Here is a 6,000-nt window from a genome sequence, read left to right on the forward strand (position 1 = left end):
ACGAACCCTGATGATCTAGAATAAACCGTGAGCCTGTTAAGGCCTCGAGCACTTTATTCTGTTTTCATGCTTTACTCTTTTTAAGGCATGCTCAGCCTGTGTAATAGAAGTTATAATTTGAATAAAAATGAAAGTTCGAGAGTTTTCCCCTTTTGATCCAAGTGTTGAACCGCCGTGTCACCCAAGTATCAAGTCAACTTCTGGTAACGGGAAACCGTGGATCAAGTTGATGGATTGTGACCGAATCTCACAGAGAGATTGCCTACGTATCCCCTTTCAGGGAATCAGGTCAGCACGTAGTTCAGGCTAGGGTTCACTCGAGTATTTTAGCTCTCCTTTTACGCTCTAAATTTTGCCTAGTGCTGCCGCTTTGGGTTTTCAGCCTCGCGAGCTTTGATTGATGCCTATTTATTTTTGCCTAAACCGCCTTCTCAGGTTTTCGGTCTAGCAGGCTTGCTCTAATTTTTGCTTGGAACCGCCCACCCTTGTGGTTTTCGGCCCAACGAGCTTCTCTCAAGGATAGTATCGTTTGAGTTGATCCAGGTTAACCAGAGAGCTGAATTCGTTGCCGTCGAGATCGATGAGCTGAGCCGCTCCCCCAGAAAGGATGGTCTTGATGATGTAAGGTCCGGAACACTTGGGTCGAAATTTGCCGCGGGGGTCGAAGACTGGTGCCCGAATCTCTTTTGTGACCATGTCTCCTTCGACCAAGTCTCTAGACTTCACTTTTTTATTGAATGCCCGGGCGATTCTCCGCTGATACCCCTGAACATGATATAAAGCCCGGAGCCTCCTCTGATCAAAAAGCATGAGTTCAACAAATCTCCCACTGAGCCATTCAGATTCCGAGAGTTTCGATTCCACCATGATCCTCAAAGATGGTACCTCCAGCTCTATAGGGAGAACTGCTTCCATTCCATAGACCAAGGAATAGGGGGTTGCCCCCGTTGATGTTCGGGTCGACGTTCGATATCCCCAAAGTGCTAAAGGCAGTTGCTCGTGCCAGTCCCTGGCGGACTCTGCAGACTTCTTAATGATTGTCTCGACATTCTTGTTGGCCGCTTCAACCGCTCCGTTTGTTTGGGGACGATAGACCGTTGAGTGATGGACTTGGATCTTGAATTCTTCGAAGAGCTCCAGGACCCTGCCTTTGAAATGACTCCCGTTGTCTGATACAAACGCTTGCGGAACCCCATATCGGTAGATGATGTTTTTCCTGATGAAGTGAGCGACTTGAACCGCGGTTAGGGTTTTATAAGATTCGGCCTCCACCCATTTGGTAAAATAATCTATGGCCACAAGGATGAACCTATGGCCATTCGACGCAGACGGTCTGACCATGCCGATGACATCGATGCCCCATACAGAGAAAGGCCAAGGCGAAGCCATGCCAAATAGGTTAGAGGGTGGAACATGCATTATATTAGCATGAATTTGGCATTTGTGACATCGCCGCACATAATCCACACACTGAGATTCCATAGTAGATCAGAAATAGCCTTGGCGCAAGATTTTCCTAGCCAGCATGACGCCGCTCATGTGAGGGCCACAGACCCCCTCGTGGATCTCTTCCATGATTCTGACGGCCTCGGTCCCGTTGACACAGAGCTTGTGCATTCCGCAATGAGACCTCTTATATAACTTTCCCCCACAAATGATGTACTGGGCAGCTATCCTCCGCAATGCAGTCTTGTCCTTTTTAGAGGCCTCGGCCGGATACAAGCCACTCTCGACAAAATTCCATATGTCATGGTACCAAGGTAGGCCATCATCAACATCATCGATGGCGTTGATATATTGATAAGCGGGGCAGTCCCGCTGTTCGATTAAGACTGGGCGGAGTTTGACTCCCAAAGGTAACTCGACCATGGAAGCCAAGGTCGCGAGTGCATCGGCGAACCGATTCTTCAAACGGGTGATGTGGGTGAAAGTCACTTTGTTAAAGCGAGGAATTAGCCCCTCCAAATCCTGATGATAAGGTTTCAACCCCTCTTCACGCACCTTCCAGTCCCCATTGGCTTGAGATACAACGAGATTGGAGTCCCCGATGACTTCGAGCCGTTCAACGCCAAGCGTGAGGGCAGCCTCCATACCCACGATACAGGCCTCGTATTCAGCTTGGTTGTTTGTAACATCGAAGTTGAGTTTGAATGCAAGCGGAATATGAGAACCATCGGGGGCGACTAGCAAGACCCCGATCCCAAATCCTTTCTGATTGGCCGCTCCATCAAAGTAAAGAGTCCAAACGTCTTCGACAACTGTTAGCACTTCCTCATCTGGGAACACAAAATCTGCATCTTCCGGTCCATCCACAGGGTGATCAGCCAAAAACTCAGCAATGGCTCGTCCCTTCACCGACTTTCTCGTGACGTATTCGAGATCAAATTCTGCCAAGAGGAGCAACCAACGTGCTAACTTACCAGTGAGAGCTGGTTTCTCAAACAGATACTTGAGCGGATCCATTCGAGAAATCAATTTCACTGGGTAAGCCAGCATGTAGTGTCTCAACTTTTTAGAGGCCCATACCAAAGCCCAACACGTTTTTTCCAAGGCGGTGTAACGCTCTTCAGATCCAACCATTTTCTTACTTAAGTAGTAAACGGCCTTCTCAACTCCTTGGTCCCCCTCTTGAGCTAGCAAGCATCCCATGGATGTAGAACTCACGGATAAGTATAGAATCAAGGGCTTTCCAGGCACTGGTGGCATCAAGACAGGCGGGTTTTGCAGATAGTTTTGAATTGACGTGAATGCCGCCTGACATCTATCCGACCATACAAACGGGGTGTCCTTCTTGAGTAGACGAAACATCGGCTCGCAGGTTAAGGTTAACTTGGCGATGAATCTGCTGATGAACTGAACCTTCCCCAAAAAGCTTCGCACTCCCTTTTCAGTCTCTGATGGCTTCATTTGAAGCACCGCTTTGATCTTTGATGGATCGACCTCAATCCCACGAGAAGTGATCATGAAACCGAGCATCTTGCCTGCCGTGACCCCAAAGGTGCATTTCTGTGGATTGAGACGCATGCGGAACTTTCGGAGCCTCTCGAAAAACTTCCTCAATACAGGAACATGCCCCTCCCGAGTTTTTGACTTAGCAATCATGTCGTCCACGTAGACCTCAACCTCTTTGTGCATCATGTCGTGCAGAATGGTCGTAGCAGCTCTCTGGTAGGTAGGACCAGCATTCTTCAAACCAAACGGCATGACCAAGTAACAATAAGTCCCCCATTCAGTGACGAAAGTCGTCTTCTCACGGTTTTCCGGCGCCATAAGAATCTGGTTATATCCGGAGAAACCATCCATGAACGAAAGCAGGGCATGGCCCGTCGTATTGTCGACCAATACATCGATATGTGGCAGGGGAAAATCGTCCTTGGGGCTTGCCTTGTTCAAATCCCTGAAGTCCACGCACACTCGAATTTGTCCATTCTTTTTAGGAACTGGGACAATGTTGGCAACCCATGTGGGGTATTGAGAGACCATAAGAAAACCGGCGTCGATCTGGTTAGTGACCTCCTCCTTGATCCTCTGTACCCAATCCGGCCTCATTCGCCTCAATTTCTGCTTCACAGGTTTGGCATTTGGTAGCAAGGGGATTCGATGCTCCACTATTTCGGGGTCGATGCCGGGCATGTCTTGATGGGACCACGCAAAAACGTCACTGAATTCCGAGAGTAGTTCTTTGAAATCATGATGTTCCTCTGGGGATAAAGTGGAGCCCACCTGAACCATTCGGGGATCATTCTCATCTTTCAAGTTTATTAAGACTATTTCTTCTTTTAACGGCTGAGCATGCCTTTCATCTTCCCTTTCGATGAGGGCACGGATTTCCTTAGGAATGTCCCCATCGAAATCCATCCCTTCATCGTCGGGGTCGACACAGTTTATATAAAGATCATTCAAGTAGTCAGAAGAGGATTTCTTCATTTCATAAGACCCTGCAGGGTCGCCAAGTACAAGGGAATCAAACTCAAAGTAAAAGCCATGACGTGGAGGGCCGGGAGGCACAAACTCCGACTCAGAGCTAGACTTAGACTCAAACGACTCAACAGACTCAGTGTCAGACTCTGATACATCATCAATGCAAGTAAGGCGTGGTTTGAAAATGCAATTTTTAAGGCTACCCTTTGCTTCTGTGATGAGGGAGAGGGGATCCTTGAGGTCGTCGGAACCGAGCATGAACACCTCGGCCTCTTCAGCTTCCTTGGCCAAACCCACTTGGGAGAACTCATAAAACAGCTGCTCCAAGCTCCCTTGATCAAAAGACATCAGCCAATTAGTCTTCAGCTTGGGCTGGCTAAGCTTCCTTTTGAACTCTGCCCTTGCTGGTTCTTCATCACTAGAGGACCAAGTGTCATCAGCGAAAACCTCAAACCCTGGCAGCAATTCCCTAGTGACTGAATCGACAAAAGGCTCAGGTTGCCCGGTGTAGACGTCATTCCCCACTTCGCGCACAAAGTAGCTGTCGGGCTCACCATAGAGAGATCGAGGTTTTCCCGTGCATTTCCTTCTCTTGGCATATCCTTGGTAGAGGAGGAGTACCCCAGACCAAAGCGGCCCTCGCAGGAAGGAAAGGCAGGGAACTCCGGGATCCCTTGTTGGTGAATCCCAAGACCAAGACCAGGTAGATAGGACATCCTCCTCATGATGTCTAAAGCAACAGAACTTATGATGAAGTCCCCATCCACATTGATGGCCAAAACCGAACCAGAAGTATCGAAAGAGAAACCCCCGAGATCAACATCTTCGTCGCCATGCGCAATCCCCAAAACAGGTGTGCCATCCCTTAAGTGGGCGAATGCCCGAGTCCCCGCAGATAGTCAAAGTTTCGGTAGGGAGTCCCAACATAACCTTTTGGTGAAGAGTAGACGGTACAGCCATGATGTCAGATCGGTGGAGCCATGGCCTTCCTAGCAGGAGATTAAAGGTGGCCGGGATATCAACCACATGGAACTCGACGTCCATCTCAAAACCTTCAGTGTCAAGCTTGAGCAGAAGCGTGCCTTCGACCACGCGACGAGTGCTGTCGTATGCCTTAACAGCCAGATTGGAAGGTGCAAAGTCTTTCTTGGCTAGTCCCAAGCGGTAAGCCACTCTCAAAGGGCAAACATTGATTGCCGATCCGTTGTCGATCAGAACAGTTGGAATCCAGAGTCCCTTACGCTTAACAGTGATGTGTAAAGGGCGATTGTGATCAACCCCTTCGATCGGTAGATCCTTGTCAGTGAAGACCACGGTGTGCTTAGAAGTAGGCGGGAGAATTATAGATATCATTGCTTCAGGCGTGACATCCGGTTGAATCTCAAGGCGAGAGAGAGTATGGCAGAACTTCTGACGATGCTCGCGGGAGGAACAGATTAGTCCCCAGAGTGATATAGCAGCAGGAATCCGCTCCAGCTGCCTCTGAATCATGTCATCATTCGGGGAGCTAGGAGGTACCTCAAACGGTGCAGACCTTGAAAATGCAGAAGGTTCGTTCCTTTGGTTAGAAGAATTGGACGAGCTCCCGGCCTGCAGATTGGTAGGCTAAAAAATTCGTCCACTCCTCGTAACGTTGAGAACGTTCTCTAGAGAGGGTATCACTTGAAGGGCTTGACTGTCATTCCAAAGATCAGCAGGGACTTCCCCCAATTTGCGTTTTTCTTTGTCAGAAGGCGGTGGGGCTATAGGTGCTTCCATGCCTAGATCGAGGTCTTCAGCTAAATCGTTCAACAGCAGCGACTCCCAAAAGTCTGGCTCTTTACTAGCTACAGCCTCCCCAATGGGCTCCGTGTTAGCAATGAATGGGATGTCCCAGAGTCCCCCATCGGCAAGAGAGCGGTTGACAGTCCAAACCTCGGACCCAACTTGGATATTAACCACGTCATCAACGTCCCAGAGGTCCGCTGGCGGAACAAGGTCTGTAACCATAATGCTGCGATCTTCCTCGGTCGGATAAGGCGGTGCGGGGCGCGAGAGTTCCTCGCTAACGATGTAGAATGTAGGGTCGTACTTAGTGTT

This window comes from Rhododendron vialii, chromosome 1a (genome assembly GCF_030253575.1).
Source record: "Rhododendron vialii isolate Sample 1 chromosome 1a, ASM3025357v1".
Lineage (NCBI taxonomy): Eukaryota > Viridiplantae > Streptophyta > Magnoliopsida > Ericales > Ericaceae > Rhododendron > Rhododendron vialii.